Source organism: Larus michahellis, chromosome 5 (genome assembly GCF_964199755.1).
Source record: "Larus michahellis chromosome 5, bLarMic1.1, whole genome shotgun sequence".
NCBI lineage: Eukaryota > Metazoa > Chordata > Aves > Charadriiformes > Laridae > Larus > Larus michahellis.
The window spans coordinates 71,315,327-71,338,796 of record NC_133900.1 but is presented as its reverse complement, the minus strand read 5'-3'; the positions used below and the strand labels follow the sequence as shown (position 1 = coordinate 71,338,796).

The following is a 23,470-nucleotide window of genomic DNA, read 5'->3' as shown; positions in this document are numbered from 1 at the left end:
GCTGTGTCTGTCACCACAGAGATTTCAAAACGCTCATGCCAGTAGGAGTAACACTGAGCAGAAAATCACAGAATGGTATCTGTTGGAAGGGACCTTTAAAGGCCCAATCCCCCTGCCATGAACATCTTCAACCAGATCAGGTTGCTCGAGGAGCAAGGCACCCCCATCAAGGGTGCTGCTATGGAGTTATTTTTGGCCTCTATTCTCATCTTAAGGTTGTTTTGGAACATTTCACAACATAGTAGAAACAAATAAGTAAATAATTGAGAAATAACATCAGCATCTTCTCTTCAACTTTAAATTTGCAGAGAGGTGAGCCCTCAGCATCTACTACTTTAAGCCCTGACTTTGCAACATACTCAGAGCTTGCCTAGACAACAGCTTTAAGTGATTGCCAATTAACCTGAGGTATTTGACACATTTGTCCCCACTTTCTCCACATATTTGTTCCTGGTTCTAGCTGCTTCTCCTTAGGATGCCAGTGCTGACTCTCAGAACCAGGTAGCCATGCCTCAGCAGGGGAGCAGATGCCTGAAAGATCTGCCTGGTGAGTAGGGCAACACATGCTCTTGGGCTGCCTTAGCACACTCAGACCTGTGAGGAGTACAGCTGGCCAAGCTGTTTCTTACAGATGTGGTTATGATGAGCTACCCCTACTGTAAACAATTGAAAATGCCCTCCCATTCCAGTAGGGGAGGAAAACCAGGTAGCCATATGGTTCATGTGCAAATGCAGGGTGCCTGGTTTAAATGTATTTGATCGTGTTTTACTTAAATGTAAAGATCAGGTTTTAAAGCCAATCATTCAGAAAAAAGAATGTAAAATCAATCGAAAGTGTATTGCCTGAACAAGACCTGCATGATCAGGCAGAATTTCCATTATGAACCACTTACTGAGAGAAGTTAAAACAGCAAAACCATGAAGTATTACAAGTTGTTCCTTAAGAAGCCAGCTTTAAAAAAAAAAATGCACTGTCTGAGCTCATCCTGAACTTTCAGCTTTCAGAGGGCAACTGAAAAGCTCACGGAGTCCAGTCCAAATGAAAATACAGCAGAACGATATGGTAGGAGACTTGATGTCAGGTAGTATAATTAAAAGGCAGTGAGTGCATCTAAATAATGAGAGGATCTTAGCTTTAATAGCCCAAGTTTAGTATATCAAGTAAAGCAGAATCTTTGCTACTTCACTGAGTACCAAGATAGCAGCAATTGTGGGAATTCAGTGGGATCTTTGGCCCACACCGCGCTTTGCGTGACTGTGTCATTCGGTGCGGTCAGTGTCTGTCCCCATGAGTGTGGGGTGAAGTTTTGCAGCGAGGCTGTGCAGGGAGCCTGGGCAACAAGAATGTTTTAGTAAATTCCCTAATCCTTTGGAAAGGAGCAGCCAAAACATTTGTGTGATACCCAGCTTCTGGGTGAGTAGGCTCAGGCTCAGAGGTCACCGTGGGGGTCTCTTTGATTCAGGTCTATAAAATCCCAGGTGGTGTGGAGAGGGTGGGTGGAGGTGGGCTGCTCGGCATCTCTCAACTGTTAAATGAATCTGTAGAAGCCATTTTCAGAACAAAAGGAAATATTTCTTCATGCAGCAAATATCAGATCTGTGAAGCTCTTTGCCAAAGGGTGTGATAATTGCAGAAGTTTTTGAGGCGTTCAAGGGAAGTCTGGGCAAGTACTTGGAAGAGAGGCCCACCTCTGGGCAAACTGCATCAGGCTCAAGGAGTCCCCTGAGCTGAAAGTGGTCGGAGGCTGGAAAAGGACTCACAGGAGAGATCACATATGCTTGTACTGCTCTGGCTCTTCTGTAGGGGTGAGTTTGTGGTCACTGCTGCAGATAGGTTACTGTGCTACAGGGGCCCCAAAAATCTGAGATGACAACAGCGTTTGCAATGTTTTTTATTTGGAAGGTAACCGCATTTTGTGCTGATTTTCTGATGTAGAGGAATTCAAGGTGGTCTGCCTTCCCATCTGTGCCTGAGCTGGAGAGGAGAGTGCTGCAGGGAGCAGGGGTACCACAGTACCTGTGGGGCAGTAGGTCGCTCCCTCAGATGTACCATGGCTGTAGCTACCAGAGGCAGAAGAAGACAGTAGGGCTCAGCGGCAGGAGCATTGCATGGTGGTGTATGTTGGCTGGGGGTCCAGTAAGAGGCAGGCTAAGCTCTCTGAAGCCATGCTACCTACATGCGCTGTTGCGCTCCCAGTTATTTACGCTAGGATGGGTTTTTAACCCTGTTAAACTGGCCTGACAAGATTTACTTGGCCAAAAGCACCTTCTTCTCTGTGTCCCTCTTTCTGTGCATAGGAAGACTCAGAGTTGAGCTCTGTGTCTTCTTTTATGAAAAAATAATTTTTGCAAAGTTTGTGGATTAACAAATGACCCCAAGTTCTTTCTTTATCCTCTAAATAAGTAAAACGTCCATCACAGCAATACAGCAAAACTTGGATTGCCCTTGTGCTTGAGAACATATAGCAGGAAACATTATATTCAGTAGTTTAAATTAACTTGCTTATCTTCAGACCACCAGAAAAAAAAAAAGGCATTATTTATTCCCCTCTTTTATACTGCAGTGATGAGCACTTTGTCAAAGCATATTACATCAGTGCAATTCCATTGCCTTAAAGTCTGAAGCTGTGAGGAAAGGAGACTGACCAGCTCTTTCTGGCCCACTGTTTTGTAGGTTTATAATCTGAGTGCCGATGTGGCACAGTACAAGCAATATATGTGAAGGAAGCAGAAAAAAATCACCCTGATACTCTTATTGCTTAGGATTTTTTTTTAATTATTTAAATAAACAACTTTTTCATTTTAAAAAAATCATAAATAATTTAAAAAATATTTTTCATATTTTTTTTAAAAGCAACAAAAGTGATACTGCAGACTTTGTGCCCAAATACATGCACAAAAGCATGAGAATTGTCACGTGCATGCAAATGCACATCATCGTAAGCTCCGAGTTTCTTTTCTGTGGCTGCAGGGAGTTAGGCTGTGTTTTCCTATGGACTGTTTTTTTTGGAGATCTGTACATATCTGTACTGCCTGGGATACAGGCTTTTATAAAAAGGTTTATAAACGGTATCTGCGTTTTTTAAGTTGTATTCGCCGCTATAGCATTTTTAGCTTTTGTCTCAGAGGGGATAAAGTAACTTATTGCTGATATTAGTCACGTTGCTTAAAGCTCTGCTGTAAAGCCCTCAGATGATAATCATGGTATAAGAACATATCTGAAATAATATAGCTACCTTGACTGTAGTGTAATTATGCTAAATTGCTTTAACGAAGAATGCGGACTCATTAGGTTAAGAGAAGTTGTCTCAAATCATAATCTGATATCCCAGACAAGTTGGTGGATTCTGACTGATACGTTAATTTGCATGACTGAGCACTGTGTCGTTTTTCTTTAGGTTAGAAAGGTGGGCATTTAAGTTGGATATTGCTTCTTCATCTTGGTCACAAGGCAAAAAAGACCTTGGGGACACAGGTTTCTAAAAGAATATCACCAATAACATGAAGGGTGAAACCTCCTTTTGAGCAACTGCCGTAGTCCCACCATTTCCTTCTTCACTCAACTGGAATGAAATCAGTAGAAAATGTAGTTTCTAGGAATCTGTTTCCCAGGGATATGCATTTTTAATGAGGCCGTGCAGAATTTCTTTTACCTTCTCTGGAACATCATTTATCATCTTTCCTTCCTTGCATATAGTACTTCATATGGGCCTACAGATGGCAAGGGAGGGATTTTAGCAGAATTAAGGCAATACAACCCCCTTGCCTCCATTTTCAGTTACAGCGTGGAAGGAACAGAGCCTCCAGGACTAAACAGACATGTGTTGGCTTGTCCTGTACGGCACCCAAGGGATGCTAGCCTTGGGCATGGGACACGCTAGACTGTTTGCTCGCTAGAAATAAATTCGCTCAGAATACCCACCAGCAGCTCTGCTGGCTGCAAAACCCCCAGAGGCTGCAGAGTTCCTGACAACCAGCAGCATCACAAGTGGCACAGGGATGGAGGGTTCTTTGTTTAAACAGTGGCAATTCCTCAGTACAGCTCTGGGATTTTAAACCCATCTCTCCTTCATTTCTCCCACAATATCACGGGTGGAAGATCTGCATGCCAAAGAAGCTGTGAGCTACCACTTACTTCTCTGTTCCTTAACAAAGAATGCAATCAGGAAGATGCTAACGTGCAAAATGTTGACTAACTCGCTGATGAAAAGTGTTAATCCATGTGCTAGTTTCTGCAAAAGATCACGGCAAGCACTGCCACACAGTCCTCAGACTGATTCATAGCCTGGAATTTCAGGCTCATACGCAGTGTGATCCCACAGGCTTGTATTCATCGCTGCTCTGCCCACTGCACATTTTTTGTGGGCTTAGCACCCTAAGAAAATGTTGATTGACACTGATGATTTACTTAACTGCAAGCAAATGAAATTGTATTCAACCTATCAATGAAGTGGCATCAGCCAATGGGCTCAGTAACTGGGATTTAATCAATAGCATCCATCATAATAGCATCTACATGTCAAATGCACATGTGAAGACTAGCAGCAAATCCAAAAGGCGCAATTTTTCATCCCTCTGTGCCTCTATTTGTTTATTTGTACTGCCTGAGTTGCCCTCACTTGTTTGTATCTAGGAGTGACATTGTTCCAACATGCCATTGCCTTCATTCCTGAGAGAAGCCTGGCGTGAAGAAACACCTTACCTTTCCCCTAAATGTGCTGGGGTTACAGCTCAGCTCAGCCTGGCCAGGGCGGTGGGACGCTCCCATCATCCTGCCGGCCACCCTGGAAGCCAACACCAGAGCAGGGGGAGGACCGCAGGAGATCCGCCCTGGTGGCAGGCTCTCAAGTCCGACTCTTGAACCTGTGCCCCGACCCAGAAATGAGCTTGCAGAGAGGAATGAGGCTGGTGGGAGGTGGTGCCGGCTGGTAGGGCAGGCTCTCGCCGGCTGTGTGCCGTTCCTCTGCAAAATTCACTGCAATAGCACTTCTCACCTCGGCTCAGACAGACCTGGTGTCTAGCAGGAGATAATTTATTATCTTTAGTGAAGCAAATGTAAGTGGCAAATAGGAAATTTGCAGACGCAGCCTTGGCTGTCCCCGAACCAGAGATGTTGCTGTTTGTTGTGTTGGACCTGCTTTCATCCTCCACAGTTCTTCACTTTCAAGCAGTCATGTATCCCTACTTCCTACTTGAGCAACGGGTGAAGGTATGGAAACACTATTCGTGATCTAGATCCTTTTTTAGAATCATAGAATGATTTGGGTTGTAACGGACCTTAAAGATCAGCTAGTTCCAACAGCCCTGCCACGGGCAGGGACACCTTTCAGTAGACCAGGTTGCTCAAAGCCTCATCCAGCCTGGCTTTTTTAATTTTAATAATTAAATAGATGAGAGGGTTTTGACTTTTCCTAGGATGAATGGTGCTTGCTGCTAGTACTCTTGGAGCCAATGCTGTACTTCAGTAAGAAGAAAATCTTTAGAAGTGGCCAAGATGCTTAGTTTCCAAAGCATAGCCATCCCTGCATTTTTAATGAGTAGCCAGCTAATGCGTGAGATCAGATAAACGTGTTCTATCTCTCAAAATGTCCCAGTAACCTTAGTGAAACCAAGTATTTTTTTTTTTTAATTTCTAACTTTAATCATTTCACACTGTGTTCTCCTTCAGAGCTGACAGTATATCAAAGGAGGTGAAAACAATATGTGAAAATACTTCAGCAAGGGAGATGGGATTCCTTCAAGGGAAAGGCTGTGCAAGTGTAAGCCACTAATAGTGTTTAAAAGCCCACAAGTATGTAACTGTAATAAGAAATACTGTCTATCACTGCACAATACTTCAGGATTATTCCAAAATACCAATCCAGTTTGGGTTTAGATTCAGGCGATAAGTTGCAAAAGAAAAAGGACAGTACGATCAATCACGAAAAAATCCTGTTTTCAGGTTTGCAATACCAGTCTTACACTTCTCGACATTGCCAGACTGCTGATGGTTTGTTTGGTTTCGGCATCTGGTATTTTATTAGTGTTGGGTGACTTTTAGACAACCACCTAGCAATCTTTCCTAAGGCATCTTCTAACACCTTTCCCATAATCTGGTGATGCCCGGAGCGTTGGTAATCATTAAAATATGATTTGTCATCTCCCTTCACAATGGTCTGTAACATCCATTTAGTTCTCTGAATGTATGTTATTTCAGAACAACGGTTTCTGTACATCTATTCCCCTGTGTTTACAGAAACAAAATAATCTAGCCATCCATGACTGATGTGCAGTACCATAAAAATGACCCAACTAGGAGTTCACAACACAGGCAAAACTTCAATACCCTTCAATATCCACATAGAATAAAGGGAGCTGTGTTGATTCAAATGCATCCCTTCACTTCAAGTGTCTAAATTCTGATTGGTTAGCGGACAATTTTGAATCTACACAGCCAAAGATCTGGCTCTAGTGCAGATGGGGCTCAACTCAAATGCAAACTGTTGTCCTCAGAGAGGTTTTGCTCTAAGCAGAAGTCTTGTAATAGCAAGCTGGTCCTGAGAGTCCCTCAATCTTGTGCAAAAGTTAGCGAGAGCGGACTGTGTAATTCCAGTTTTAACATAAATCAAGTCCAAGCCTCAAATCTGAATTGTAGCCTGCAGGTAAGCTGGACTGAGACCCAGCCAACCACAAATAGCTGTGCCTGTGCTTAAAAATAGACACCACTTTTTTTCACTGAAATACATGTAGCCAACAGCTCCCAATTTCATAGTAGTGAGCAGAGCAGGGTTCTGTGTGTCAGCTCTCAAAATACAGCGTCTGCCAAAGCTGCAAAGTTACAATGTGAATTTTGTAGAATGCGGTGAAAGGTTTTTGAATTATAAAAATGTGTAGGAACAAGATGGATTTTATAACTTGGGGGTTTGAATCAGGATTTTCCCACTAGCTGTGTTGCGAGCCTCAGGACAGCCAGATTGCAGCTCAATTTGCCACTGATCTCAGAAAATGCATCAATGTCCTTGCCAGAGTAGGCATTACAGATTTTTATCTTAATCATTCCTTTGCATGGAAAAACAAATCTACTTTGAGCATTAATGGAAGATCTAAAAAATAGAAATACCATAAAACTACTCTGGGAAACTGATACACTGGCTAAATGCTGCGGTTTTCTGGTACAGAACATTGTGTTACTCAATTCTCCAGCTTTCATACAATGAACAGAAGCACTACGAGCATAAAGTATTACTGGTTGTGTGTGCATGGGAGTAAATGATATCTGGTTTTAGTCCTTACATAGGAAAAAAAACCAAGTTTAGCAACATATTTTATATGCACATGTGATGTAGCTACTGTAGAGAGGGTATTGCTGGTTTTCCTAGTCTCTTTCTATGTGAAGATTTTTAATAAGTACGAAAATCTGCTTGAGGCTATTTTTATCATGAACAGGAAAAAGGTTCATTGTTTCGTTTTTCTTTCTGAACCATTACCCCTCCAGTTCCTGCTCCTCCTTTCACCCCTGCCCCAGGACCAGCTCTGCCACACAAGGAATTTTGGCCCTAATCTCCCTGTTTTTCTGCAGTCAGCAGCTCTTGCACTGTCACCTCCGGCTCTTTTCCCCTTCTCTCTCTAGGTAGACTCCATCCCTTTCCCCTCTGTGCCGGTGTGGCTTCCAGCACCCAGTACAGGGCTGCCAAATGCCTGGGTTGAAAGCACATGGCCCACCAATTCTTCCTTCACCTGGGGACTAGCTGTCCTTTTGGTTATATTCTTTCAGTACACTATTATTTTACCTGATTCTTTTGCATTTCTTTAGAATCAGCATCTGTAAATTCTGTATTTACCGCTTCCTCTTTCCAATTCAACCCTCCTTTTCTCCTTGCAGGTCATACATATTCTTCCTTCTCACAAGCATTACTATGTCTCATCAGTGTTCCCTCCAAAACACCTTACCTCACCCCAGCAGCTGGGTTGCTCCATCCTAATTTTTTCTTTCCCTTCAGAAATCATGGTTTTCCTCTCATCTCTTCTACATGCCAGATGCCTTCCAGCTCTGCCCCACCTTCCTTTCCAGCTATCACCCACCCTGTAAGCAGTTCACAACTCCTGTTCCTCCTGAATCATGCCTGTTAATCTCTGTGATTCACTATTAACTTCCTTCCAGACAATTATCAAGTCCCTGACTCCATCCTAAGCACCTTCAATCTTCTTCGCATTTTTGTCAAGGAGCGAGAGGCAGCCGGGCACCTCTCATGGGCAGATGATAGGAAAACCACAAAGCAAGAGGTCCACTGTGTGGATCGGCCCTTCAGACCTTCATCCCACTCATATACAAATGTAATTTCCTTGTGCCTTGAATTTGGTGATGTGCTGTAAAAGGCGGTTTTGGTTGCATGGAGATAAGTAAGCAGTAAATAATAGTTTCCAAATATTTAAGTACAGTCCTCAGGAACTGGCCTCATAGAGTTCCCTATCAATATCTCATCTGAGATTCTCAGCAAATCAAATAAGAACAAAAATATTTCATTCATCTGCTTGGCAGTATCTGCTGGAAAGGCTGATTCAGTCCCAGCCTTTCCATTCAGTTATAAAATCTCTGTATGCACTATCTTCTTAAGCATTATTTTAAAATAGAAATGTTATTTATCTCCTGGGGTTCATTCAAAGCAACTAGCTGCACTCGTGGAGTCTGATGAAGATGCTTCATGTCATCAAATGTTAGGCACTGAATTAGATGGCAAATATTTGCCCAAATTTAACGTAAGGCACTAAGGACAGTGTGAAGAAGACTGCTCATTGCTAAAATGGCTAGTTTCAGTTCCAATGTTAAAGCCCAAGTAAGTAGAATCAAGGCATTGTTAGCAACACATTTATTCTCTTTTATTAGAAATTCTTACTTTTTATAGTTCCACATACCCAGTCTGATCTCCCAAAGTATTTTAAAACCTAATGTGTCTTGATAGAAAGAGAGATAATAGATAAACAGATATACAGAGATAGGCAAACTGAAATGTAAGTGAAAGAAATCTCTCTTCCTAGTAGTACCCTTTTAAAGGAGAAAATTAGTAAAAACACTATACTGCTATTAGGGTTCTTTAGTTTTTCAAACTTTTACATTTTGCAAGCAACAGTCAGAGAAACTTATAAATACTTTAGCCCTGAAGCACTTTTTTCTACCTGTCTTTCGCATCTGGTAGCACATTTTTGTGGCAAACGGCACCTGCTGCGAGGGATTCCCTGCAGATCCTGCCCGGCTGCAGCAGGTCACTTGGTGTTTGGGAAGCCCAGTGCCCTGGGTTGGTGTTTGCAGTGCTTGAGCATGGCCTGAGAGGCAGCAGCTGCCACACCAACCTCTCTGAGAAAAGGTCTGATTTATAAAATTTCTCCAATTTCTCCACTGTTTGCAACTCCTCTTGTGACACCTGTGCCCAGATAGTCTGTGGGGCTCTGTTTTCCGCTCAGGCTTATTTTGGTGCCTAAATGAGAGGCGGGTTCTTCTAAAAATGTGTTGACACGCTGGAGGGAAGGGATGCTGTAACAGAGGGACTGGGCAGGCTTGAGAGGTGGGCCCATGTGAACCTCATGAGGTTCAACAAGACCAACTACAAGGTCCTGCACCTGGGTCAAGGTAATCCCAAGCACAAACACAGGCTGAGTGGAGAATGGATTGGCAGCAGCCCTAAGGAGAAGGACTTGGGGTTGTTGGATGATGAGAAGCTCAACATGAGCTGCCAGCGTGCGCTCGCAGCCCAGAAATCCAACTGCATCCTGGGCTGCATCAAAAGAAGCATGGCCAGCAGGGGGAGGGAGGGGACTCTGCCCCTCTGCTCCGCTGAGACCCCACGTGGAGTCCTGCATCCAGTTCTTGTGACCACGACATAAGAAGGGCATAGACCTGTTGGAGCAAGTCCAGAGGAGGGCCACAAAGATGATCAGAGGGCTGGAGCACCTCTCCTGTGAAAACAGGCTGAGAGAGTTGGGGTTGTTCAGCCTGGAGAAGAGAAGGCTCAGGGAGACCTTATAGCGGCCTTCTGGTACCTAAAGGGGCCTTACAGGAAAGGTGGGGAGGGACTCTTTATCAGGGAGTGTAGTGATAGGACAAGGGGTAATGGTTTCAAACTGAAAGGGGAGATTTAGATTGGTTATTAGGAAGAAATTCTTTACTGTGAGGGTGGTGAGGCACTGGAACAGGTTGCCCAGAGAAGTTGTGGATGCCCCATCCCTGGAGGTGTTCAAGACCAGGCTGGATGGGGCTTTGAGCAATCTGGTCTAGTGGGAGGTGTCCCTGCATGTGGCAGAGGGGTTGGAACAAGATGATCTTTAAGGTCCCTTCCAACCCAAACCATTCTACGATTCTATGAAAAATGTGGTTCAATGTGCTCTTTTTTCCCCCTGAAGTAGTAGTAATCTTCTGCTGCAGCTGAAAAGCTCTCAGGCTTTGCCAGGCTACCTTGCTGTTGCATTCCCCGTTATGCTATGAACACTGTTACATGCACCCAGTGCCATCCTGATGGTGGCCAAGAGCAGATGTACCTGCCAGGCACTCCTAGACCACTAGGAGTGGTCCCCAGACCACTACCAACCTGCCTGTTTGCTCCTCTGCTCCCAGTCTGCACAGGCGGGCATGAGGGACCAGGAATGTGACAAGGACATTGCTCAACACCCAAACCACACAGACCCCCGACTGCCTGGTGAGGATCTTGACTAAACCAGCACTGTTGAAGCCTGAGCCTGAGATTCTCCCTGTTCAGTAATTGTCACATCAGGAAAATCCCTCAGCTAAGCTGCTTCTGGGACTTTTGCACTAAAATTAAACCTGTGGATAATGCACATCTGTGATTTTAAACCATCGCATTTCCAACATGATCCTTTCCTAAGTGTGACTGTGGGTGGCATCATGCAATGAAGCAATACACGTAAAAGCGGTTGAACAGCTACAAAGAAGGGAGTATTTTGAAATATTTGTCTGCAGTGTGAAGTTGCTAAATCACCAGCATAGTGTGGTCCCACAAAACACAAATAAAGTCAAAATAAGTAGTTCTCAAGAAAGCTTTTTAAGGTTTTGAAATACTATTTTTGCCAAAAAAAAAAGCTGCAAACAAGGGAGTGAACAAGAAAGGTGCGATGGGGATGTTTGGTTTTTGAATAAGGCCTCTTCTTTTAGGGAGTTTATAGTCTGGCATTATATGATTTTCTACCAGTGTTGCCCACTCTTTGCTAGCCAGGTGTTTAACAAATCAGCTCTACAGAAGTTGCTTGCAAATATTCTTTTCCATCAACATCCAGTTTCTCTCTGAATCATGAGCACCTTTTCTTACATATCTCATGTATTTTGCAAGGTCTGTTCCCTCCAAGGGAATAGACATGACTGAAACTCTACCCAGTGAAACCACTAGCAAAACAGCTCTGGGATCAGCTAGTAGAGGCGGTTTGTAAATAATTCCCTTGCTATCTCTTTCCACTTATCAGCCAGAGGAGTGCTTTGGCTGTCCAGTGCTGAGGACTTGTTCTGCAGTAGATGAAGATCTACAGGGCATTTATCTCTGAAATCTCAGCACAAGATACTAAATTATGGACGGAAGGGAAGAATAGGTACGGCAAGGCTGTAATTCTTGTACTGCTGGCATGGCCAGGTAAGATTTCCAAGAGCCCAGACACCCAGTCAAACCCACAGCTGGAGAGGTGTCTCTATGCGTGCCACCTTCAGGCCACGGCTGAAGAGCCCTCTCAGTTCATGCTTCATGTCTCTGCTATTTTCCTGTACGATAACGATCTTCCACGGCTCACAGAGATTATTCTCCCCCTCCCACCTGTTTCTGTTGCAGCAGGTAGTTGCTAGTCCTTCTGCTCCAGAGGAGGGGATGTAGCTGCTGTTGGAGGCCATCAATGCTGTACCAGTATTTCCTGGGGAGGTGGTTTCAACACGCGGCTTAGGGATGGGTCTGAACATAGTCCTGACAGCACCGTGTGCTCAGATACAGGAGGTTCTTTACTGGGAATGTAAAGTTTTCAAAGCCTCGGCAGTAGCCCCTCTGAGTCTGCCTGTACTGTTTTCCAAAGCAAGTGTTGCCACGCAGGATGAAATACAAATGCATCTGTTGAAAGAGAACTGGAACAAAATTAAATCCCACTTAAGATTCACAGAAAATTCCCCTTCTGTCACCTGATCCCTATGTTTTAGTTTTGGTGTTTGATCTATGTGTTGCTAAGGCTGCTAGCACTTTATAAGTAAATTGGTGTTTCATTGAAAGCGCTTTGCCCAAAAGTCTGTGAATTTTAGGTGCTTTTTCACTTTTAATATCCGTATCTTTTACTTTACTTGCTCCCAATCCAGCCTGAGGTTATACGGTGTCCATACTAAATTAATGTTTGACTTTATAGTCTGTGTGCTGTACAACCCAGCACCTCCTCCATTTGCAGTAAGTAAATATGCAAGTGTTACGTTGCCCTTGAAGCCTGTGCTCTGTGACAAAGGTTGTACGCTGAGAAGAGCCTGAAAAGCCAAGTTTCCGTGGGTCACAGCCTCTCCTGTCAGCAGCACGTTAATCAGAAACCCACCCCGGTTATCTGCAAAAGCGTGGCACGGGGAACTTTGGACCAGGTGACACAGGGGCAGACTTGGCCTCCTGAGAAGCATCCACCTCTCTCTGAGCCCTCGGTTCTGAAAATAAGGAGAAGCATGTTAAACTCGGGTTGGCCAGAAGCCGGCCGCGCTCGTTTCGGGAACACAGGTTATGATCCCTGCAGAGCTGACTGCAGGCGCGGTGCGGTCTTGCTGCATGACCTTTGGGAAATTACTTTATCTCAGCCTACCCCAACCTGCTGAAGAGCCAAAGGCATCAACACTTCAGGGAAATGCTTCACAACGGTACTTAATCCAGTCGTTCATGGCCGCAACTGGCTTTCAGATGTAACACCCTATAAAAATTACCACTGCTGTCACTTTCTTACAAAGAAAGGCAAAACTCATTGGTTTTGGATGATTTACATGTAGAGGTTAATCTCTGAAAACCAGATAAAAAGTTGCACGAGCTTGTGGGAATGAAAGGCTGAGTTTTCACAAGGTAGCCATACAGAGGTATGTAGGGAAGATGTGTATTTTTTTTTCTTATTGCTTGTGCAACAATGAAAAAAAATGTTTACTTCCCATTGCATTATATAAGAGCAGATTTAGTGGGAGGACCCATCAAATTGTCCACTGTTCCATTTGTCCAGGGTGACAACTTTAGCTGTACCATAGTAGAGCCATCATTTTTCTGTGGTAGCTACACCTGGCAGCTATGACCTGACATAGAGAAACTATGAGTTTCTCTGAAGTCCTTTGGCCTCAGTGGGTCAATACTGCACACAGTTTGACTCTCTGTGCCCTGTACTGGGTTAACATGCTTTGCAGAAGTATTAGGACCATGGAAATGTGAGTATTTGTACAACCTTCTCAAGGCAGTGACCTTGTCTATGCTGGCAGGCAAACTAAATTCAAGCTGGCTCCATAACCGGAGTACCATTGTGCTGCTCTTCTGCTTCCAAATCTCAGCACTCCAGCCTTAGTTTCCAACCTTGCTAAAGACCGGACTGGCAGTGTCATGACATGAAATGCGATGGTGATAAAATCTAGATCTGATCCAGAGGAGTGGGCAGTGCTTCTCCGGAGTCTTCTGCTGAAATGCTTCTGCAACCAGGAAACACCAAGTTGCCAAAAGAAAACCTTTTCACAGAAACGTGGTCTCTTCCCCCCAGATTTTGTCAGGGAAGATCTGAGAGATCTTGAGTGGAGTGCTTATCCAAGCAGGAGAGAGAAACAGCATGGCTGGACCTCCCCCCTTGCCCACCTAGGGCACCTTTCTGGAAGCAGCTCTCCATGCCAGGTGGAGCAAGACTGCTACAAGCAGCTCCTGCTCCCTGGAGCTGGTTAGGGTCTTAAGTGCAGAGAAGCTCTTTCAGATAAGACCCCTCTTTCTGCCTGCGGATCTCAGAGGTGATAGCCACAGCTGAGACTCCAAGCAGCTCTGTGGAAGGGCAGGTTGTTGTTGTTTCCACTTACAGCTGGGGGATCAGCAAGGCACCGAGAGGCTAATGTGATGTGGCAAGGGTCCTGCTGTGAAACTGAGAAGCTGGCAGAAGAGGATGGGTCTCTCCCTCCCCTGTGCGTTTGTCAGTGCTCTTCCTCACAGGTTGGGTGTAGATGCTGTAAAGCAGCTGTGAAGGCTTTTTAACTAGAGGGATTACAAGTTGACGGTTGAGAATTAATAAGGCTTATGCAAAAGAGATGGCCAGATCTTGCAGGTTGTCCTACAGCAGCATGATTGTGTCTAGCAGCTGTCACAGGCTGCCGCCATAGTGGCCTTAAATACCAAATTTGTGAGAGATTTCCTTTCTGCCTCTCCTTTTCCAGGCAAAAGGGGAGGGGAGTGCAGACTGGCAGGAGGGAACATCACACCCGAAAGCACCCACAGCAAATGGTGGCACCTTGGTGAGCTGAGCAGGCTGATGTGCATCGGGTGCACTGGTCATGCAGCATGGGCTGCAGCCACAGGGCTCACCTTGCCACAGCAGCTGGCCACGCATTGGCCCCTGTGGGCTTGCCCCAGGACCTGGGCTCTGAGGAGCCCCTTTCAGGAGCCCAGGCTCAGGGAAGGAACTCCTGCTGTTGGTGATACATCTGCGCAAGTCCAGCCACAGTTGCTGCACTGACAGTGCCACACGTGCATACTGGCTGGTGAGCTGGATGCAGCTGTGCCCCTGGCCACCCATAAGAACACTGCAGTGTGCCCAGCAGGTAGAGAAAGCCTCTCCATCCAACCTGACCAGACCAGTCCTGAGTGCGGACAGCCCCATCCCTGTGCGAGGCCATACAGATCCAGATCAACAGCAAATCCAGCACATGGACACACTCCTTGTTGCACTATGTGGCAGGTTTTAGTAGTTAATCTGACTAGCTAGAGCTAGTGATGTAGATTTTCTCCTTAAACACATGCATTAAAACACACTGCTCTAGAGATTCTAGATTAGACAAAATGAATCACTCCTCACCAAAACAGGGCTGAAGGACCATGACAGATGAGGCAGTATCACAAAACCAGGACACACAATGTAGCCTAGATTTTTCCCATTGCTCCTCCGTGAGCACACATCTGCTTACCAGGCCTGGAAAGGATCTCCCAGGTTGAGAGCAGCCACCAAGTCCCAGCCTCCAAGTCCTTCCCAAGCTCGGCAGCGGTCCTCTCCTCTGCGGGGAGCGGCAGCAGCACCTTGTCAGCGCCGCACTTGGTTGCCAGCCCGTTTCGGCTGCCCTCTGCTTGTAATTGTTAACTTGCTGGGAGTGGGAAAGCTCCGGCTAGCGTGGGTAGAGCTCTAACTCTGAGGCACTCCCGAGAAGCCGAGACGCAGGAGCAGGGCCTCTACCTGCAAGGTAAACCATCGCAGGTTGCCTCGGCCCTTTCTTTCCCCCATCTTTGCGTTTAGGCTCCCTTTGCATTCTTTTATCATGCCGTTTCAGGTCTTTCTGTTGTCGTTTTTGGTTTTTGAAATTTTAGCTGTCATTTGAATGGCTGCTCTCTTATGCCAAAGATTTATTTGGAAATTTATGTACTCCCATAAATTAAGCGTTCCCTCTCAGCTTTCAGCCAGGCACGCCTAGGCTTGCATGCAACCTTAGAACAATACGGAGAAAGGTTATCATGACTTACCTGCCACAAATTGTCTATTAATAGCACCATTTATGTACTTTTTTTTTTTCCCTTCGTGGCATGCTTTCCCTACATCCCCCTCTTAGCAGTTTTCCCCATTTTTGTGTGCTTTGTGTGGAGGACAGGGCAGGTAGAAAAGAGGCGACCTTTTCATCGCTGGCTCTGCCCCCGTGTCCCCGGTGCTGCCTTCCCCACGGGGTGTTTGCAGGGAGGGTGGGACAACGAGCTGCTTGCTGCCTGGTAAAACATTGACCGGCACAGGCAGCCGTGGCCACGGAGGTGCCGGGGGAAGCAGGCGGCAGGAGCCCGGCGGCGGCCAGCACCCACGGGAGCACACCGGCTTCTCCCCAGGTACCATTTCCTACTTCCATTTTTCCTCGCTTTGGGAGGTAGAAGGGCAAGGGTGCTTGGTCGTCAGGTTTGCCAAAGGTTCGCTCCCTAGAAGTCGGAAGAAGAGTTAGCGTTGTTATTTTGTGGTTTGCTTGCGTCAACTGTAGTTGACTGCATGGTGTCATCTAAAGCACGGGTTGATTAACCCATGCTTGATTAGCAAGTTGTTTTGATTTTTGGCATATCTTCAGTTAAAAAAACAAACAAATGAAATTAATGCACGGTTGCATTTGTAAACTTCATGGTTTTCTAATAAAACTCAAAACAGCTGGCTTCTGCTCATCTTCTAACTGAAGAGTAGGAACAGGAGTCAGAGTTTCTAATGAAAATGTGCAGTCTAATTATTGCAACAGGGATGTGGGTAGTGACTCATGCTGAAAAATACTTGCTGATTTTTGAACAAGCTTTGCAAAAATAGGCAAAGTGACTAATTTTTTTTCAAGATTATTTCCATGTTCCAAGCCAGTAGACACAGGAAAAAATATCAGGATTTAAGTTCCTAGTACTCATGTGCCTTTGAGAGAGGTGAAGCTGAATAGATTCAAGTAATTGTTTTAAGTTTGCTCAGTGACTGAAAGTTTCTACCACACCATGGAAGCTGACTTGTTCGTGCAGGAACCATCCTCCATGTGCGCATTGCTGGTCTGGATGTGTCTTTATATAAGTACATATGGTGACTCCCCAGAAATAACCACCTTTTACACCCTAGGTGACTGTCAAGTAATCCTGAGAGGGGAGTTTTCACAGAGGGTTCGGTGTGAAGTGCCTGAAGCGTAGTCAGTATTCACAGTTTATTTACAGTGGGGTTTGTGTACAAAGCAAAATGCAAGAAATAGATATAATTTTTTTTTTAAATTGTTGCTTCCAGTTTATCAGTGTCGGGCCCTAGCTGTGCTTGCTGCTTGCTTCAGTCCTCCCTGATGTGACAGATTTTGTTGGTGTGTTTGCTAACTGGGCTTGCACATGACATGCTATTTATGTTTAGTAAATGCTCAGTGGTGTTAGGCAGTACTGAAGTGTGGTAACACATTTACTTTATTAGAAGTAGCCTAAGCGTGGCTTCAGTTTTTAGCAGTACTAAAAGTCCTAGAGCAAAGCACATGAAAAAAATTACTGGAGAACAAAGATACTGGATTTCCCACAAGTCTGCTTTAAAGGTTTGAAATGTAATTCAAGACAAATTTTGGTAAAGGCTGCACGGCAGTTTCAGTCTGTCGGTGAATTTGTAGACGTAAAGCATGACTATGATTAAAGCGTGTGATTTTCTTGTGTGTCATAGCTGATGTGTGATTCTTGCCCTCTCCTCCCAGGAATGGTGGTTCCAGTATTTGGTACTTAACTGGACTGATGCAGAAGTTTCCTTTGCAGTAACTAAAGAAAGAGTTCAAATCTTATCGCAGAGCTCACAGAGACTGAATTTAAATAAACCAAATATCTAAAACAAAAGACAGTGATGACAATGTTATCTTGTCTATTTTCATACAAAGCTAAGGTTCTAGCTGGTGACTATAAGGGAGATTATATGGCTTAAATGGAAGGAATAGGACTGTTGACAAAATCTGTTCAGTCTTCGAGTCCTGTTTGCACTGCGGAGGACTTCTTTTGGAGCAACTCCAACCCCTTTCCATCTCTGGATCAAGGAATCGAGGAAAAACATTACCAATAGACAAGGTTTCAGGACAAGGGGGCCATAACTATCTGTAAACTATGAGCGACTTAAATTGTTTCAGTAAATCATAACATAATATTATGCGCTAAAACGAAGCAGGGAGATTTCATTTCATGAGCTGCGTTTTCAGCACAGCTGTTTACCAAGTTTCAGTTGGTTAAACCTGTGTACATATGCTGAAAGGAGCCAGGCTACACAGGGGTCACGAGGACAGCCTGGTCTGCAAAATCTTTTTCGGGACATACAAGGTGGAAAAGATAAAGAATAATGCTTCGCCTGGGCTGGTTACACAGTCGCTAGTTAAAAAGAAGTGTGTCGTCACCCTTGAAGGCCGTTCCTGTGACACAGGTGTTACTGCTAGACCTATGCAAAATAAAATATAATGGATCCCACAGAGATGTTACAGTGACACTTTTCCAAATTTCCCTTCATGGGAAAGCAGAAAGATTTATATTTGAACTAGAAATGCCCATAGTAAAGGGATATATTAAAATGTGAATAATCCCTACAGATACTTCAGAAAGGAGTGATACTTGGTCAGCAGAGATGCTGATTATTCAGATGGCAAAAAAAGGAAACGCTGCCAAACAAAAACCTACAGGTGACCAGAATTACACAAGATTAGCAGGGACGTGGCAAAGCTCTGCCGTCTCTTCCCCAGACAGGGCCTGGGATACCCACTTTCCTGCGGTGCCAGGGCCCCACATGCCGAGCAGAGCCCGGGCAGGGGCAGCCTTCGGCCCTGCTCTCCATGGGCGGGTGACAGGGCTGTCACCGGGAGGGTGCCACAAGGAGCATCCAGGCTGTGCCCCAGTGACCTCCTGCACTCCAGTGCTCGCTCCGGCAGCTTTCATTTGTTTGTTGTGCTTGTTTGTGTAGCAGCCATCACACCACCAGCGAGATGTTGCAATCGCTTTCCTTGATTCTCCATTACAAAGATGTTCACAACAGATCACCTGTGTCGGGCAGGTTACTTGGGGTTTGCTGTGCTGGACCTCTTTGTTTAAGAGGTCTCCAAGTGGAGACCTTCACAGTCATTTTTTTCCCCTGTCCCAGCAGACACATGGCACCTGGGTAAGGCTGTTGCAGATGCTTTGGGCTTGAGGCAGAAGAACAAGCACTGTGCGGTCTCTGGCAGGAGTCTCGTTCTTTCCATGGCTATGCAGCTCCCTGCTTTTCTCTCTCTGAATATTGGAAAATCTTTTCCATAGCTGTCCACTTGTACAACACCCACGTGACCAGAATATCTCCTTTGTGTGACTTTGGGAGCAATTTAAAACATTAGCATTTAATTAGTTTACTATCTTAAGGCAAAAGTGTGACTTTATTGGGGGATTTTTGCCTTTTATAGGAGTAAGAGTTTTCTGAGGGAAACAATTTACCTTTTCAGAGCCAGTTGCAGAAGCACATTTTTGTGACAATAACCTGTTTTTCCTCGTTCTGTTGCAGTGAATGAAACGATCAGGTAAAATACAAACCTTAAAGGACGGTGATTAGAGACAAGCAAACTTACCCTTGCACATTTCCTGCTGAGCATAAGTACTAGTAATGCATTGAAACCCCACCTTTTCAATTTTGCTAAAATAACATAAAGTGTTAACCCATGAATTGCAGCTGAACATGAAGTATAATTTCTGCGAAATGAAGTAACTTTAATTATTTTAATTACCAAAATTATTTTGTGCTGGATGCATGTATATGCAGTTCCCAGTGATGTCAATGAGAAATGAATGCTTAGATCTCGGTTTAGTTTTTTCTTCTTTGCAGCGTGTACTTTCAGTGAGAATACTTCATTATGCAATTTGTTGCTTTCAGTAATAACTTTCAGAACTTTTGTTCTCATCGGAAGTCAGGTGTCACACAGATCAGAGGGCAGCATATAGCTGATGATTGAAGATATCTATCCAAATGAATGGCAGCCCTGCCCTCCCCTCCCCATTCCTGGGTCACAATGTTTCCCTTTACTTCCAATATTTAACAGCAGCTGTCAATATCAAACAGTATTTGCTTACACGCTGGAAGGCACAAGTAGAAACAATAACCAACAATTTTAGCAGAAATAATTTTTTTAATGGCTGTCTAAACAAGGGCTTACTTCTCATACTACAGTATCCTGACTCATGTGGATTTACTGGTCGTCTTCTCTGCATCTCCCAAGCTATGAGAGTGAATACAAAAGACACTGAGCAAAAGCTGCAGTGCCATTTAACCTTCGTATTTGGAAGGAATCAAGTTTGAGAGGTCGTCAGATTGCCTCTCTTGTATCTAATGAGTATTTGGCTTAAAAACGAAAACGCATTGTTCAAATCAAAACCTTTTGGTTGCTGCGTGAAGGAAGTCATGTTTTGCAGATGGGAAGCCTCTACGGACTTTTCACCCTTTCTGAAGAGCTGCAGAGAACAGTCATTATTCCAGTCTTTCCTACCTCCGGCAATGATATTATCAGACAAATGCTGTGGCACTATAGCAGTGATGTATTTTTTTAATGGTCTCCAGAAAAAAAACACACATCTTGCTTGGAGCTTCTTTCCTCTGGGCAGTTTTTGTAATTGCAACTGAAAGCAGCCCCAGCAGCAGCCCTGAGACAGACTGTCAGCTGGGATCATGCTAAGCTTTACTGAACTGAATGCTTTCACCTGAAAAATTTGGGATGCTTTAAAGGGAAAATTGCTATGTAAACATTCTGCAATGCACAGAAATAGCTTTTTCTAACCTGGTTTATGGCACTTTTGCTAATGCTTTTCCAAGCAATACTCAGGGCAGCCACTCTATCGTGAAGCTCTTCCACTTGAAAGGCTCCCAGAGATGCTCAAACCACAGCTGTAGTGGGCAGACAACTTTATAAAGCTGAAACTGAGGATTTGACAATAGAAAATTCATGGATAGGCAGCTACAGGTTGAGTTTAATGGAATTCTCAGTCCGCTGGTGTCAATTGGTGGGATTGATAGCTAAAATCTCAATTCTGCAAACCCTTTCCTACCCGGTATTGAGTTTATCCCTGCTAGTGTTATGTTTGGGAACTACATTTCCATTATGTACTGCATACCAAAGGGGCTTCACCAGGCTATGCGTATGAGTAAATGCTGTATCTGATTGGACTGTGCCTGCCTGGGCCGTTAAATAGACATAACAACAAGGAAGGCTCTGAATGGAGTTCCAGGGCAAAACTCCTGCTGCAGTACTAACCTTGTAGAGGTGCCTATGGACCTTTACAAGTCTCTTCAGGCACTACATGTGCATGAAAATGTAGGAAGAGTGCCGGGGATTACTGCATGGGAAGCTTGTTTGCCTTGGTAGTGGGTACCATTGGCACGGATGGTAGGGATTAGGTACAGTGAAAGCTACTGTGGAAGTAGCGTTACCACTACTTCCTTTTTACTTCAAACTTTTTGTCAATCAGTCTTGAAGCACAAAGCTTATCTCTGCGTTGGCAGTCAGGTGGGAATCCCTTAGCAAGGGGGACGTTGTTTAAAACTGTGTGCTGTAAGTACAGGCATAATCACAGTGGCTGCAAAAACAGTATCGTGGGTAGGAGCATGAGAGGATCAAGCACATCTACCCCAATGAGGAGCATCACCAATCCCAGAACTCTCTGTGGAGAGGGCATGAAATGGGGGGCGGGCATGGGGGAGCCCTGCTGCCTTCTGCCACGAGGAGGGCTGGAAGGCAGGGAAGGAGCTCTGGGCACCCGGTATCTCAACACAACCCTATGAAAAAATCCCATGGAGGGGAGCAATATCACAGAAACAAATGGGGAGAGTGGTGTGTGAAGGGAGTGGGAGAGCATCAAGAACTGTCGACATCCAGCCGTCTGGACGTCGAAGGAGCCGCTTGTCTCAGGAGGGGTATCACACACTGTAGCAGAGCAGGGTCATCTGGGTGTAAATCTGAGACAACAGTGCTAAGGAACAGGTAAAAGGGCCTAAATGAGCCTGTCATCTTGATTTCTGCCTTTTCTTCATCTTTCCACTTCTGAAAGGCTTAAGCTTTGTTGTCTTGTGGTATCCTCCGTACACCAAAATACCAGACGTACCACACCCGAGGGGGCAGGATTTCTAGAGGTTTACAGGCAATACGGTCTCTCCTTTTCACAATCTGGAGATAAGGGGAATAGCCAATAAATCCAACAGAAATGTATTTTGACAGGCTCAACAGGCTACAGTCCTCTTTGGCAAACCCCTAGCGGGGTTTGACCCTTGACTAAAGTGAACTAAGCCCCTCCTGGTCCATTTTGTGCTGTGCAGTTGCTCCAATGAGGCTGAAGAGAAGAATTTCTCAGGGTGAAAACCATCATTGTGATTCTGTACTAGCGCCATAATTACAGATAGCCCCCATTAAAACCGGAGTCACGTGCAGCTGTTTAATATGGTGCTGTTCTATATGCTAAGTTTTTTCGCTCTAGGTAGTAATCTATTTTCTGCTGCGGAATATTTTGATGTAAATGGCTGGTCAGTTAATGCAGGTGTTGGATACAAATACTATGACTCTCACTAGCTGGAGTTATGTACATGTCTACACAACAGAGCATTTTTCAAAGTGACTGCTTTCTGCACGGATGTAAAGGACTTTTTTTCATTGAAGAGTGTGTTTCTTTTCAGTTAGTTTTTAAAATGGCAAATAGAAAGGTGAGCAGCCTTTTGCAAATGGAAGCAGGAGACAGAGAGAGCTTTCTTTTAAATTTCATGATGACACATTTCCCCTATGGAAGAAAAGAGGGAAGGCATGGAAACGAAATCCGGTTAAGGCATTTCAATTTACGCTCGTTCAACACTGTAGGCTCAGCTCTGCTCTTCATTTGCATTCAAACAAGGAAGTTTCAATAAAGAAATTGTTGAATTACTTGGGAGTGTCTTCACGGCAGTGTGAAAACACATGAAAGCTCTTCCTTGCATTAACTGGAGTGGAAGGGAGGTTACTGAGACCTCTGGCTGCATTTTGGGAGAGACAGGTAGGGTCCACATTGCAATTGTGTCAATGTAGGTGAGATTTAAACTGTTTTCAATTGCTTCGATATTTCGCTGCATTGGGAGTCTAATTAGAGGTTTGTCTTACGGAAAACTGAAGAACTAGGTTAAAAAGAAGTCAAGAAGGAATAATCTCAAAAACATGCGTAATAATCATTCTTAGTCAAATCTTAGACTTTCTGATGGACGCTAGCAGAACTGACAAACTCACGCTTTCATGACTTCTCCCCTTTCTTCCCACATGGAGGCAAGCAGCCTTCTTAAAATCCCACCTGATGATGGCAAGGGGTTCTGTGTTAGCATGCCGTAACAGCACTTCGTGGTGCAGCACATCTCCATTAGCCCTGGGCATGTCGCTCTCTCCAGAGACCTCACTAGACTTTGTGTCCAGAGTCCATGATTGCGCTGCCTGGCAAGTTATTAACTGGCACTTAAGTTTATCATGCTGCTGAACTTTAAGGCCTGATGGTTTTGTTCTTGAATATACTGAAGATGTGTGTTGTGTTTGTTGGTTTTTTTTTAATAAAAGGGGGGGAAAAGATTGTTTTGAAGAATTCACATTTTGCAGTGTTTTAGGAAGTCAGATTTTGATAGTGTTTTGGGAATAGAGTTGTGCTAACATGCCAGGCTATGGGAGATAGGATCTGCGTCTTCCCTTTTGTTTTTCTGCTTGTCCAATCCAGTTCTAGGGAGTTTGCTGTTTTGTTTAAACTCAGGTTTTCCAGAGTTGTAATTATGTAAATTACTTATAGTTAGTGTTATGTTTTTGTGAGTGAAGTCCAAG

The 23,470-nt window shown here is 44.5% G+C and overlaps 1 protein-coding gene across 5 annotated transcripts in view; it reads left to right on the top strand.

The window, feature by feature from the left end:
- Positions 1 to 23,470, top strand: part of RBM47 (RNA binding motif protein 47) — an 80,524-nt gene that overhangs the window by 20,896 nt on the left and 36,158 nt on the right. Inside the window, exon 1 of one of the 5 annotated variants that reach the window (XM_074587866.1) lies at positions 5,087 to 5,209. The exons of the other annotated variants lie outside the window; for them this stretch is intronic. The gene's annotated coding sequence lies outside the window, so the exon portion shown is untranslated. Of the gene's footprint in view, positions 1 to 5,086; positions 5,210 to 23,470 lie in introns of those variants that run through there. 5 annotated transcript variants of the gene reach the window in all.